Consider the following 16,376-nt stretch of genomic DNA (forward strand, 5'->3'; position numbering starts at 1 on the left):
TTTTAAACTGATATGCTCACTAACTCTATCATTAGAACTTAAGACGGGATTGACTGTTCATAAACATCCACCCTCATATTTTCAGTCAGTGCTAAAGTAGTTACAATACTCTGTACCCTAGTGTTAAATGTCTTTCTTTCTTTTCTTTCATTATTCTACGATTAACTTTTCGTATACCGCCGCACCGGTATATAAGACCACAACAGAAAATACATTGTTTCTCGCATTGATCTGTGTTCCAGCACACGATGACGGGTGAAATTACAGGCTAATAATCACGTCGATAGTCGATATTGCTTCTCATATTTTTTCCTCAGTGTATCCACAAATATATTCCGCTTTTCTAAGCTACTGAAATAACACCAGCCGAAAATATATAAATATTTATATTTAATAATAAATGTTTATTTTTCTTCCACAAACAGTAAATAGATAGAATTAGTTGATACATACACATTAATTTGTGGAGATTAGTGCCTAAAATAAGCCGAGACTTGTATTTTACCAGGAATCTAGACTAAAAATAAAAATGGAGTCCCTGTTTGTAATAATAACCTTAATAATCTTTTTACTACATGCATATGCATGTAGTAAAAAGATTATTTTTAATATTATTGATAAACTTAAAAAAAAAGTTTTTTTGATGTATGTATTGTATGTATATTCATATGAATATTCATATGAATATGATGTATATTCATATGAATATACATACAAAAAAACATTTTTTTTAAGTTTTGTCTGTCTGATTGATCACGCTAATCTCTGAAATGGCTTTTATTGGCAGGTAGCTGATATACTAAAGAGTAAGTTAGGCTACTTTTATTTATCACAGTGCCCGTAATCGGCAGCGGCCTTAGCTAGTATTAAATATTTTTGTCCAACCAAAATGAACTGCATTATCATTTTCTTCGTGACCGGTGCGTTTACTTCGGTTCTAATAAAGGCAGGTGTCACCCGTTATGCTCCTATGACATGAATACCAATGCAGTTTTATCAGAGACTACCTTATCCGGATCTAAGTTTACTAAACAATTACCTTTATAACTTTTAAGCAGGCACTATATTAATGTAAATGTGTTACATCTTCATTACAATACCTTTATGAAAATGTTAACCAACATTCAAATCACTTGGAAATATTTCGTAGCTTTTAGGTTTTAAGTGCCTAAAATGATATGTATAAATACTTGAATACTTGAATAATTGATATACTATCCGTATATCGTATAGGATTTTCTGTATGAAGACTACCTCAATGGACCAATAATTGAGTAGAAATTGTTCAGTGCCTTTCTTAGTTCCAAATTTTTTTTCAAATACCTGGGAAAGGTAACAATATTGTGTTGTCCTACAAAACTTACAATTTTCTTTCGCTTTTAATAAAGCCGGGTGTCGTCCGTTATGGTTCTATGATGTGAATAATAATGCAGTTTTATCACCGGCTATCATGTCCGGGTCGGCACGTGCTTAGTGTCCGTTATAATACCAACATTGTGCATGTGTTCCGCTTTTTGTTATACAACTAACTTCGTAATTGATTGTATCAGCTGTTTGCAAAATGGCGGATAATGTTACACATATTTTGTTAGTTATGAATGTAGGAGTATTTGTTGTTTTCAAATTGCTTGTTTGAGTGATAGCTGGGTAATGTGTTTTCTTGAGTTCTGTCTAGAATCTGGATTCTAGATATTGTAGAAGTTTTCTTATAATCCTAATCTTGTTGAAATCTGTTTACTTGTGAGAATAGAAACTCGTAAGCAAAACGATTTATGTAATCATTGTCATTTTTTATATGCCAGTGGTAGTTTAGGGACAGATATAAGTATTTATACTGACTTGGTCACTGGTAATATCTTTAGAACATAAAACGGGATGTTTACCATGATATTCGTTTTTTAGGGACAGATACTGCAAAATAGGTTTACGTAGGCCCAATTCCAAATTTTAATATCTAACTACAACTTTGCTGCAAACATCACATCAACAGCCTATAAGTTGCCACTGCTGACCAAATGCCTCTTCTCATCATGCAGAAGGTTTAGGCATTAATCACTACGCTTGCTCAATGCGGATTGGCGATTTCAAACTTATAATTAGAAATTATAATTTCAGATTTTTCTCACGATGCTTTTCTTCACCGTTTGTCAGTGGCTTCTAAATAATCTTACAAAGTACATATAACTCGGAAAATGGTACATTGATACTTACGTCTTAAACCTCCGGGCCACCACGACTATAACTTTGCTCACGTAGCTACAAAGTACACTTAATCAGTCAATGTATATTTATGAGCTGTAAATCTATGTACCAACATAAATAATATTCAGCGTTATAATAAATCTGGACCAGTCAACGAACGATCATCTATTTGGGAAAGTTCATCGACATATTATGTACCGTTCTCACTTCAGATAATAATCTCTTGAAGTAATGTATTCTTTTATGTAATTATGTATCTAGGTATTTACGAGTACTATGCTAAATATTACATTAACGGTTTTGAAATTATCGGGAGTCTTATATATGTATAGTTGTTATATGATTATGTCTTCTGGTGAGATGATCTCGGTTAAACAAATAGGAAAGTACTTAATACTCGTACAATGAAAAAGTTAAAGTTTAATGTATTTTTTTCTTCATACTTAGGAAGATGTTTTGACTCGTATCCGGTGTTTAGATGCTTCAATAGTTATAGCATTCCAACTAACTGGAGCTGCTGACTGCCTAGCTGGTTACCGGGGGCTCCGGCTCAAAAATCAGGAGTAGGAACGGGTGGTTTTTAGTTAGTAAGAGTCTGACACTAGTCGCCTCGCCCAAGGCGGGAGAAGTCATTGGATGATTTTCCCCTCTCAAAAAAAAAAAACTTATCTAGGAATTAGTAAAATTTATTCTTCTCGTCCTGGTTTGAATTGCTCGTCAAATAGTTAAGTACGTGAGTAAGCCGATAACCATAATAATTAAAATTGATTCTAATATGAACACATTTCTGACAACAGAATACAACCAATGATTAATAACGTCTAAAATAGTAAATAAATAGACTACTTCTGTCCTAGTGCCTATTAATTACACCAGACCTAATCAAGACTCAAAACATTTTATGCTATACGTAACAGGTAATTTCGTAAGCCCTCGGCCCTTCTAATCTTACAGTGCATTGACCTGTAGGTAGACCATAATGGACTCATGGCCAATTGCCATTATGCCAAATGGGCAACTCATAGAAGCTGCCAAAAAAGGAAGAGAGGGCCATTAATTACCGACTTCAAAGAAAGGAGGAGGTACAGGCTTGTACTACGTTCGGGTGTTTGTTTTTTTTTATTTGTTCACCGATTACCGATTGTGGACCGATTTTTAAAATTCTTTTTTTGTGCGAGAGCTCATACTCCTGAGAGGGTTTCATTTTCACCAAGTCAGTAACTAATGATGAAGTCCATGGAAAACCGAAGGGAACTTTCAAAAATTGTAGGAGCGAGTAATGCGTCTATTATGCTTTTCAATAAATGTTATTAATTTGTGTTGATTAGAGCTTTGCACGTATGTGAATAAGTGGCAAAACAGTTGTATGTAGTCTTATACTAAATAGAAAAATAAAAAAATCGTAAAAAACTGACACCAAAAAACCAATAACTTCATACAAACAAAAACTAAAAGCAAAAAATTACTATTATAAGAACTGAAAGGTTAAAAGTCGGTGCCAAAACGATGTTGCACTAGCACATAATATCTACACATACATATAAAATATTATCCAATTCTCCAGTTTTATGAAAATGTGTTATTATGAAATAAACAAATAATATGCAATCAAAATAGTTATTAGGTCTTTTAAATGACTATTATCTTTTATTGGCTATTACCACAAGGTAAGTCCCATTGCCCAGTAACCTTGTATGAGTCAATACTCATCAATTAGCTCCAAGTCTAGGTCAGAAACTTAAGTGTTTTAGAACAAGTTACTACTTAGGTATTTGACATTTTCTCTTGTACCATAGGTATATTATAGACAATTTTATTGTAGATGCGAAAAGTGTAGTTGATAAGGTATGCATATTAAAAATCTATTTAGACCGTAATTTTTTTATATATTTGATTGGACGATAATAGATATAGATAGTCGGTAATTATGTAACTATATAATTAGAAAATATGTGACACATATTATAGCACTAGTGGAAACAGACTCAGCTAAGCTATGTTTATTTTATTATAGAAAGATGCATGCTATGTATGGCTTCCCTACTATCGATATATTTGAGCATCATCATATACCATCGCATACTTGAGCTGCGCATCTTACTCGCACAGCTACATAGTTTAGTATCAGTATCAGTGTCAACGGTCACATAGTTTAACAACTTAGCTATTACATCTTCGTAGCATAGCTACACTGCTACATAGCACATCTCTGGTGGAAAAGCATTCTAAGTGTCTACCTCTTGATGAAACACAACAAACGAGTTACACAATTCACACTATTAATTAACTAGGAAAACCACGGCTGATGAGATGGAGGACGCTAAAGGAATATGTAACTACATCTTAGAGTTAATTAATTACTGTAGCCATTTATTGTAACTACATAAATGTCACATTTGTTATTCTGTAAAGGGATGAGTAGGCACAGGTGATGACAATTACATGCTGGGTTGTTAGTAAAACAGTTTTATTTTACTGATAATCTCATAGTCACCATCAAAATGGCCATATATATGGCTTGTACCTAAAAAAAACCTTGAAACAAGATTCGTGGATTCTTCTGATGATATTTTCTTCATTCATCGATTTGACGATATAGGTAGGTAAGTACTTATATTTTCAATTTTAAAAAAACAGGTATGTTATTTGATGCAAAAATATGATGACGTCATAAATTGTGATCTCATGCAAATTTCATAGAACAGTATCTTTTTAAATATTTAAATAAAAGTAGCGAATTGAACTAATTGCCCACTACCGTATTCCTAGGTACCTACATTATATGTATACTACAAAATAAAGCAATATAACGCTGCCGTCAACCTCTACAATACTTTTATCTACTTTCAAGTCTATTGTAGGGAAATAAAAGTTTTAAGACCTCCCTAAAGCTAAGTGAAGCATTTTTTGTTGTAAAAGTAACACTTTAGGCAGGGTGCAAACGTGGACACTTAAGTCTAGTGTCAGTCACAAGTCAACGATGGATATTATACACAAGTTCAAAATACCGGACTAGAACTGACTGATCTGACTGAAAAGCAATATTAGGAACTGGGTGCATTTTAATCAGTTCGATTCTGATACTCCCTCTCACCACGCCCAAGGCGGGGAAGTCATTGGATGACTTTCCCCCTCAAAAGGAAAACTTACTTATACATCTTCGTTTACGGGAAATATACACAAATAAATTTACCTATGTATGGTTAATAAATAAATAAAGTGGCATCAGGAACATGTTAACAAACTTAGGAAAATATCAATGGAGTAAATATTATCTCATAACAAAACATAATTTAATACAAACACGAATATAATATTAAGTATACATGCGTAACCTTCTCAGAAACCGGATTTATAGACACGCACTTAAGGACCTCTAAAATGCTGCTTTGCCGTATATGTGATATCATTCTTTTAGGCAAAATTCCCCACTATTTTATACGAACGAAAATTCCAAAACATCTAAAAAGTAGTACCTAACTACTAGTGTGAATACAGATCTAGGTATATAAGCTCAGTTTATCTACAAAACCTAAATTTAAATTCGTTGCACAAGTTAAGTTACGTTTCGTTTTCCACAAAGTTTGTTTGACATTATTTAAAAATAAGTTCACAAGTTAAATCGTTTCTCGGAAAAACCTGAAAGTAAGTAAACGAAAAAAGTATTTTAAGACAAACTCTTAAGAAAAGAGACATTTTATTAATGTATTTTATTGTCACTGTAATTAATTAAATAAATAATGTTCTTTTCGATTGAGGATAATATAAAATAGAAGTCTTAAATAAGTCACGTAACGTAACACGTAAACTCCAGACAAATATTTAATTAAGAAAACCCCAGGAGAGAAAAACTAAATAAAAACTATAGTATTCAATTCAAAAGAAAGTAAAAATAGAAACAAGCAATCCTACAAGAATTTATCGAATCATTAAAACGAATTCACGATTTCAAAAACGATTTAAATAAATGAATCATTCTTTTTAAAAGAAGACATTACATTTAATTAGTAAACCACGTTTTGTTGTAAAGCGTCATTTTAGAGCTCTATCATGGCGTCATAGGGTTGAAACTCACACGATTCTGATTGCGACTTTTTTGTCTTAGTAATTGTGTTAAGAAGTCTTAATGAAAAGAGTTATTATTACATCACAATCGGATTATGTAATTACGGTTTATGATAATGTGATAATAATGATTGTAATTTAGCTGTCTTTTTCAACGATCTCTTTTTCAAATCCGGATTGAACATTGATTGTTTAAATTCGTTAGTTTAAATGCTATTTGGTTTTATAACAAAACTAGCTTTCCGTGGGATAAAAATATCCTATGTGTTATTCCAGTTTATAATCTACCCCTGTTTCAAATTTCATTCCGATCCCTTCAGCTATTTTGACGTGATTGAGTAACACACAAACTCACATACCTCCATTCGCATTTATAATATTAAAGTAAGATAACAAAATTGAGTAACAGAAATGTTACGGCATACCAAAAGTATTTTCAGCTGAATCATTAACATAGCATTAATGCTATTCATTATGTAGTATTTTTTAAGCCAAAGCCAAAAAACCTGTGTGTATTAAATCATTACTCGTACTAACACAAAGACGGTACCAGAAAGTCGTTACTAAAAATGTTTTTGTCGACATCTTCCAAGAATGATGGCGTGATGTTTTTTGACCAAACCATTTAATAATAGCTTCAAGGCTGAACCCATCGTAAAATATAGATCACATACTGATCATAAAACAGTATCGATCAAGATTAGCCTCGTAAAACAAGCTGACGTGACTTAAAACTCACATTGTCCCAACGTTAATGATATACTTATGTAGAAAAATGTCGCATTAGCTATGTGAGAAGGGAGTAAATAAGGACCGTTTTATGTAGTTGATCTATTTATTTATGCAAGGAATTTTTATTGAATATATTATATACATTTAAGTGTGGGAGCCGTGCTTTGGCACGAATGACAAATGACAACACTTGCGTTGTCTTCGTTGTGTGAGTGAGGTTACCGGAGGGCCAATTCCCCCCTTCCCAATCCCCAATTCCCCAACAATCCTTAATATCATAACTACCAAAAGGCCGGCAAAGCACTTGTAACGCCTCTGGTGTTTCAGGTGTCCATGGGCGGCGACGATTGCTTACCATCAAGTGATACGTAGGCCAGTTTACCGTCGTGCCTAATAAAAAAAAAATCCATTAGCTATGTGAGAAGGGAGTAAATAAGGACCATTTTATGTATTTGATCTATTTATTTATGCAAAGAATTTCATAGAATCGTTGTTGTGGAATAGACCAGTATGAACATTTATTCACGTGTTTCAATCACGTTTCTTTATAGGTAAACATCCTTACGTACTTATATTTATTTATATCCATAAGAAGAGCGAGCCGGACATTGCCGAATAGGTATAACTAGACGATATTGGCCGATTAATTATGCTTAATAGCTTCAAAAAAATATAATAGACATTTTGTTTATATTATAACTTTCGACAACTTTTACAAGAATCATAAAAGTGGTCCTTGAAAAGAAAAAGGTTGGGGACCCCTGATGCAAATGAAGAAGAAAGACCAATTCACTATTCAATAGATACTTATATAGTGTGTTATTTATACAAACGACACGTGTATCAGAGAACCTACAAAATTATTCTCATTATAGCTAAACTTCCCTAATATAATGAAATATAATAACACAGCTATTTACCTATTACATAGACAAACAGTGGAAATCCATGATCTACCTCAATAATCGTTATCAAGTACCTATTATTGTTTAAATGTACAAATAAAGCTATACAAATCCAGTTTATCACGGTCTCGCTTTGTATGATCGTTCTACACATTCGAAGGTCAGTTTATACTGGTGTTGTTGAGTTTAATGTGTAGTTCTCTGTACAATGCGTGACAAAAGATGTAATGAATTTATATGAAGTTGAGAAAAGGAATATTAACTGAGTGATTACTCTGTGCTTATATAAATGTAATACTATAATTACTTAGTTTAATGCAACTATTGCTCAACTACAAAGTCAACTTCGTTAACCAATATTTTCTACTAACTACTTGCGCGTGGTTTCACTCGCTATGCTCGGCTTCTTTTGATCATAGCCTGATGATTTATGACATATAAACTTCCTCAATAAACGGACTAAAATATGTTTTGTAATCAGACCAGTAGATCCGGAGATTCGCACTTTTGTTGCTACTAGTACAAGCAAAATTACTAAGTTCCTGACATCAATATTGAACCCACATAAATGTATTCGGAGATTATTTATAAACATTACTGTAGCTCCGGATTAGGCATCTGCCCTATTGGGCTTCATCTGTGGTGGTCTGATGGCTCTTTAAGCACGCACGGGTCTGGATCTGATAAATGGCTTAAATGATAAATTATTTTTAAAGTTTATTAAATAAGCTCTCTCTGTGTTTTCCTGTTAGTTGTTTATTCTCTTTTTAGTTTTTAATATCTTCGAACGCCATTGAGAATTGGGAGTCTAGACAGCCGGAACTATCATATTTTTAAATTGCATTCTAAATACTTTACAGTTCACTTAAATTATTTTTGAATTAATAACGTTTAAGTACATTGTTATAAGTTATTTCTACAATTATTTCTTTTTAAAAACTTTGCCCCCACACTAAAATTTTCTTCTTTGTCGTGAATGCGTTTGCAAACATACAATTTCACATACACATGACATCTAGACCCAGAACAACAGTTTGTGGATCACGCAATAAGTAGTTCCATGCGGGAATCGAAGCTTTAAAATTACAACCAATTTCGACCTTATTGACATCTATTTCTGTATATAGACCTCAAAAATTCGTCGAAATCCTTCACATTACTTTTAGTTTCCTTGATAAGGAAGTAATACATGTCAGTAGTGCTGAATATCACATCCATTAATGTATTCTTGGTAGATATGACACCAAACTGAAGGTTACTTTTTTTAAAGACCTTCGTGGTAAATGTGAGTCATTCTACAATTTTGTATGACTGTATCAGAAATGACTAGGGTGCTAAATGGCATTTATTTAAACTGTTGTTTAACATTCGCTAGTTTTTTAACCTTAAGATGAAGGTATTATATGAGTCAGTTTTATTAGTTGGTTCTTCCTAATATAAACATATTTCCTTAACTTCAACATCATCATATCAGCTACAAGACATAAACTGCTGAACATAGGCCTCCTCCAATGACTTCCAGATAGGCCGGTTGGAAGCGACCTGCATCCAGCCGCTCTCTGCGACCTTAATCAGCTCGTCTGTCCACCTTGTAGGTGGACGTCCTTAGCTTACATTTCAAAAATAAATTTTTGACTCATTGTAGTGTTCAAAATAATTTCGCTTCTTTCTTTTCTTCTTTCTGTGTTTACTAATATTTATAAATTTTATTCTCTTTTATAATGAATCTGGCGATTCAAATAATGACTGCACGCAAAATGTATTGGATTTCAATTTTCGCACGGAGCAACTCTGTGTGATCCGAAATTTGTTTCAGGACTGGGTGTCATGTGTATTTTATCCCATGTGAAATTGTAGTTCGTAAACGCATACGCGACACAGGCGAAAATGTTAGAGAGGCGCGAGGTTTATTAAAAAAAAAAAAGTTGCAAAAAATATTTTAAAACTCTGTCAAACATTTGTATAAAAAGAGTGCATTTAATTGACACACAAAGTTACAACATTGTACACCACCATCATTGCCATAAATAGCTCCACTTAACAATAAATTATTACGACTACCAACCATTATCCTTAATGGCTGTCCAATCGTCACAAGCCATAGTGTACACCACAGGATCCTTGAAACTAACCTCCATTTCCACTCCTGCGCACCGTAATCAGCGGTAAACTGAAGGAAACTGACAGTTAAATACACAATAGTGACTTTAGTGTGAGGTAACCACTCATTACCTCCCATTATGCACTATTATACATTTATTTATGCTATATACTTAACTGCAGTTGATAATCTAACACGTGTACTTGTATATAATGTTTATGTAATACATAATATTAATGTACCGGTCTTTAGTGCCACTATCTAGTACAAAGTGTTGTCGAGGTTGTAGTAATAGGATGTAATCTGAAATGGACCCTATATCTTGGCAGTAGATTGTATTTTAAACTAGTGATAACATTACTTACTTATTTGACTGCAAACTGACCTACCACTGGATAAAAATGGTGTAGAAATGAACATTGAGTACGTGCTCCTTACCGATGAAATGACACCACCCTACCAATAACTTCCAAGACATAAATTCTGTGTTAAGATGCTGTGTATACTGCAAAAATAGAGCTAAATGGTATGAAATTGGTACACTTTCATGACTCCATGGCCTTCTGTAAGAAAGAACCACGACTCAAGAGAAAGGAGATATTCCTTCCATGGAGGTAGGCAGAGACTATGAAACGCCAATTTCTACGAATCTTACATACTTCTTTCTCTTTATCAACATTAATCAGTCTTTTCATGCATTTTCATGATTGCATTATTATGTATGTATCAATAATGTAGACTTTATCGAAAAGTCGTAATTCACAGACTTTTTATAAACGTAATTAGCATGTCACATATAAACGGTTAATTGCAAGAAAGTAGGTTCGGGAAAGTAACGGAAAAACTGGTATTTAATAGCAGAAAGTGTGATCCACAGAATGCAACTTAATAACGATGTAACGATGCTATCTCCTGTTCTTAATGATATTAATTAGCGAGCTCCTGCCAGCGGCTTCGCCCCTCGTTACTGGGAAATTAAAAGTGTCCTATTACCCAAGTCAGCTCATACCCTGTCTGTATACCAAATTTCGTCGAAATCCGTTCAGTGGTTTCAGCGTGATTGACGGACAAACATCCAAACAAATTTAATTATTATGTTATCGGTTTTCTCACGTAACGTTTTGACGAGGAACTCGACTAGTTTCAAGCCATGCTAGAGGCTCATATTCATGAGCGTTACGTGAGTAAGCCGATAACATACGGTAATAATTAATTTAGTATGTCTCACGAAAGTTACAATAAAATCAAACAAACTTATATATAAACCACGGTTGCTTATTGCGGGTAGCCGATTTGGAACTTATAACTAAATATTATAAGCCCAGGTTTCCTTATGATGTTTTCCTTCACCATTTGTCAGTGGTATCTAAGTAATCTTAGAAATTAGGTTCGTATAACTCGGAAAAGTAACGTTGATACCTATTTACCGTTGTTAGGTTTCGAACCCGTACCTTCATGAATGAGAAGCAGGATTCATGATTGCGATCACTCAAACAAAAAAAAACTGTTATGTATTACAGTTGTTTATTTATTACATGAATTAAAGATCATTTGACAACTAACTTGGTACACGCGCTCACACGCGCGGTCACAATTACGAATAAAACAAAGGTTTTCCTCAAGCGTATTATTTCCCACGTTTAATATATTATACATAGCATCACGTATTTTTATATCCTGGGGGTAGGTAAAGGTAACACCCACACTGCTACAATTATGTCATTAGTCCTGCATAGAGGCACAGTCTACTACCGTAGACCGGGCATAATTCCAAGCCTTTCAAAAATAGCTTAATAACACTTCGTCCGACCCGGGAACCAAATCAGTAGCAGTCAGCATTAAGGTCAAGCGCAAATATATATTATCATACAACATATGATTTAAAGTTCAAAAATAACAATTTAATTACTGGGATTGGGACGATACATATTATGTGTGTTATATTCTTAATAATATATTTCATTAAACATTCATATCAAAACTTTATTACGTTAAACTAATAACTGGTTTCCCTAAATACAATTATTTTCCTTATTTTGATTGAATTTATGAATGAGCGCTGTTCATGAATGGAGCCATGCAATGTTGTTTTTTTGCTGATTTTATTAATAAATTGTTGACGTAACTGTATTATTTGTGAAAATCCCACGTGCAGATGTTATATGTAAGGATTGAAATGAAATAACTGGAGTTCTGTCCTGTCTCTGGGACGCGACGCGACTTCATTATTTCAGTATATTCACAGTTTTATCTTCTACTATAGATCCTGGCTTACTTGAGATACAGCGGCTTTAGGAAGTTACGGCAACAGTGTCTCATAACTAGAACTTTATAGATTCTAGTGTTTTATAGTTCAGTACCTAAGTATGTAGGTATAATGCTTTCCAGCTACCATCATGAGATCATTCGCTCTTCTTGTCCTTTCCTTAGACAAGTTACCTGGAGCAACATGGCAAAGGGATACAAAGATATGTAGCTGTGCGAGTAAGATGTGCTATAAAGATGCGACGACGCAAAGTAGGTGTGCGAGGAAGATAAACAGCTCGAGTATGCGATGTATCGATAACAGAGAAACCATCCATAGCACGCTTCGTTCCATATAAAAAGCATAGCCTGAGTCCGTTTCCACCAGTGCAATGAATATGATTGGTGGAAACGAAACGCATCCACAGCAATGTAGCATAGCACATCTCTGGTGGAAAACCATCCTAAGGCGTATGGGTATACGCCTTAGGATGATTTTCCATCAGTGATTGAACCTGACTGTAATGATAATCACTACATAGTATAAAACAAAGTCGCTTTCTCTTTCCCTATGTCCCTTTGTATGCTTAAATCTTTCAAACTACGCAACGGATTTTGATGCGGTTTTTTAATATATAGTGGAAGATATGTATAATACATGCATAATATATATCCATTGCAACCATGCGAGGGCTGGGGCGGGTCGCTAGTTAAGTATATATCAAAAGGCCGGATATTAAAACCTTCGCTTGTATTGTGTAGCCACTCAACCAATAAGGCGTTAATATGTACACAATGTATTAAACACGGTTTGCAACACATGTAGCCAATCGTCAGTAATGTGTGTTTTATTTTGTTACATCGAACAATAAGTAGTAAATTCTCAACGCATTCCATTAAAGGAGATGAATGAATTGTTGCAATAGTAACAATGAATTACATAGGAGTTATACTTCTATACATAATTATGTAAAATTATGTAAAACACAATGTATATTATAATAATTACATTGTGTTTTTATTGGTTTCATAATATTTTTGTTAGTAATCTCAGATTATATACGCATTATAATAATGTTACTAGTACTGTTTCCGACCCAGAGCTGCGGAATGCCTAGCAGGATACCGAGGCTTCGGCTCGAAAAACAAAAGTAGGGCGGGGTAGTTTTTAGTAAGTAGGAGTCTCTTGCCTCGCTCAAGGCGGGAGAAGTCATTTGATGATTTTACAACGTGACGCCTTTTATCCCCGAAGGGGTACGCAGAGGTGCTCATTACGACACGTAATGCCGCTATACAATGTACACCCACTTTTCACCATTTGTGTTATAAGTTCCATGTAATGTTGTGTTGAAGATTTTCTCCCGTAAAAAAGGCAAAATCTAAGATTGTAGTCTAAATTATTGCTGAGCATTTTTTCTGAAGGCCACCATGAAATAACGGAAATTACCGTTTATTGACTGGAGTTTAGTGGCTTCCGACCAATTTGTTCCTTATGATATTATATTTTCAAAGAAACACGAAGTTATTTCTATGAAACAGTATTAACTGTGTCTTTGTTAGTAAACATCTGAAGTGACGTCAATAAATGACTTCCAATTAAGTCAGGATCACGATGATTCCGCATTGATTTCTCAGTATTCTAGCAATGCCGGGATTCACTTAATAAATCATTTTATTAAACAACTTTGTTCACACGTGTATCGGACTCGTTTTGTTTTGTTTAGGTTCTAGGAAGTAAATACTTGAATGTTAGAGCTTAAGGAATAACTACATCAGGAGTTCTACTCTTGAATCCGATTCCGATCGATTAACATTGATATTGTGAAAATTAATAATCTTGAGTTGCAATTGTATAAACTAAATGGTATTGAATTTGGTTTTATATTCTATACTCTGAATGTTATTTTAACAGCTACCAATGGGCTTGTATAGTTTTGACATTGAATAATTATTGAGATTTCATACGATTTTGGCGACAAATGACAAGTGATAAATGACAGAAGTCACACATAGATGATCGACGAAAATGACGTCATAAATCCTACATCGCACATATGAAGTTGACATGCAAATAAACATGGATAGAAAATCCCAACGGACAACAGTTGGGCAGAAAGCACGCCTAGTACGATCACCTCGCCTGATCGGAAGATCCTTCTTTTCTTAGGGAACTTTACTCATTGTTCCCAAAATATTGAAATTGTATCCACAAGATTGGTATCAAGAGTTCCAGTTCTTAATATATCAAGCCTGTGATTTATTCTATTTATATTTACACACGTCGAAGATAACTATAAATAAGGGATAAAGAAATAGATAAATATGTATGTATACAATCTCAAGCACGTAGGAATAAAGACATTTTGAATATATCCTTAAATAAAGTATCATTTTGTGAAGAATAAAATATAAGAGATCGTAAATAAATAAAAGCAAATCAATTTAAGGGTCTTGTACCTCATAGGGAAATAATATCGGATCCCTTTTTATTATAGAACCCACTTTGTTATCCTTGGTTGTATTTTATTTTCCTTGTTTACTTAACGCGAGAAGACTATACTTATCGTGATCATAAACAGATTAATTCCTGACGATGAATTTTAGACTAAAAAATTGTAAAAGACCCTAAGTAAAATGTTGCTGAAAGGAAATTGTTAAAATTATTGACACGTAGATATTAATGCATACTTACTACCGCACTCAGAGACATAATTATAATGATTTTTTTAACGTTGATAAGTCTGAGTTTGGTACCAACCCGCGTACAGAGCGGCGAAGCGAAGTCGATTACTAAAACTATTCCTTAGTAACTTTTGTATCGAAAACAATTGCTTCGGACTGGGTTAAATAATCATGGTATAATTACGATAGTCAGTGATTTTCTTTTTAAAATACCAATGTATATTTGAAATGCAAACTCAAAACATTACTGAGGTGTGTGTGTACTATTTATTAATATTATAATGTTCATCTCTGCCTACCCTTTCGGGGACATAACGTCATCAATGTAATTTGATGTTTCTAAGGAGTCTTCTATAGCGCAAAACGCTATTTACTTTAAACGTAAAGCTAACTCGTACTAAGGGTACTGATAAATTACTAACTTTCTGCCAATTTCAATTACCGATTTTAGTCCAAAATCTTTAGATCCATCTTCATTTTACACAGAAATTCACTAGAACTAATGTCAAAAATCGATCTTAATCTAAAGAATTTAGGATTGAGATCTGTTATTGAAATCGACAGTAAATGATTTCCGCTTAGCAACATTAGTCTGATTGTCATCCAATTTTGTTCTAAATTTCCTTTGAAGACAGCTGTAGACAATAACTTTGAAACGAGTTTCAAAGTATTAAATTAATGGATTCATTTTAGTGTCGTAGAATTATTATTAATCAAATTGAAGATGAAGGTGTTAAGTAAGTTTATAGTATTTCATGTTGCTGTTATGGATGTTTTTAGATCTTTCTTCTTTTCATTGATAAATAATGCTATCAGACCAAAACCATTATGGTTTGACAACAGTATTTTTTTAAGAGAGGAAAATCATCCAATGACTTCTCTCACCTTGGGCAAGCCAAGAGGGAGTGTCACACTCTTACTGACAAAATTCCACCCCTGTCCTAGTCTTTCTCTTCGAGCCGGAGCCCCGGTAAACCCGCTAGGTAGTCCGCAGCTCCGGATCAGTTGACCACAGTATGACACGTAGTTTTGCATATACCTGATCATACATAGCCCAAAAATTAGACCAAGAAGTTAAGACTAAAGGTCGATAAAGAGAGCAACCCACGGATAACTTGTTTGGTGTCGCGGGTGCGATTCTGAAGCTTGATTGAATCATTTATCCCCTTAAAAAGTAATGAAGTCATGTTTTGATAGGAGGAGGTAACATTAAATAAACATAATAAGTGCTATGCTAACATTTCCTCTAACCTCACCCACCTACTCGCTTCTAAAATAAACGTTGCTTCGGGAAACAGGAAATATAGTAAAACCAATTTCCTTCAATATGAATAAAATTACAGGTGATAATAGTATTTTTTCTATAAATAACTAAATAAGGAATTATTGAAATAGTTTTTCTTTCATTAAAGATATGAAATTTGGTACGGAATGGATTTTGATGT

General features: G+C 33.8%; 1 protein-coding gene across 1 annotated transcript in view; it reads left to right on the forward strand.

Annotated features, from left to right (window-relative positions):
• LOC118263719 (proton-coupled amino acid transporter-like protein pathetic) overlaps positions 1–16,376 on the forward strand; it is a 56,012-nt gene that overhangs the window by 11,839 nt on the left and 27,797 nt on the right. The window lies entirely within an intron of this gene.

This window comes from Spodoptera frugiperda, chromosome 27 (assembly GCF_023101765.2).
Source record: "Spodoptera frugiperda isolate SF20-4 chromosome 27, AGI-APGP_CSIRO_Sfru_2.0, whole genome shotgun sequence".
NCBI classification, from domain to species: domain Eukaryota; kingdom Metazoa; phylum Arthropoda; class Insecta; order Lepidoptera; family Noctuidae; genus Spodoptera; species Spodoptera frugiperda.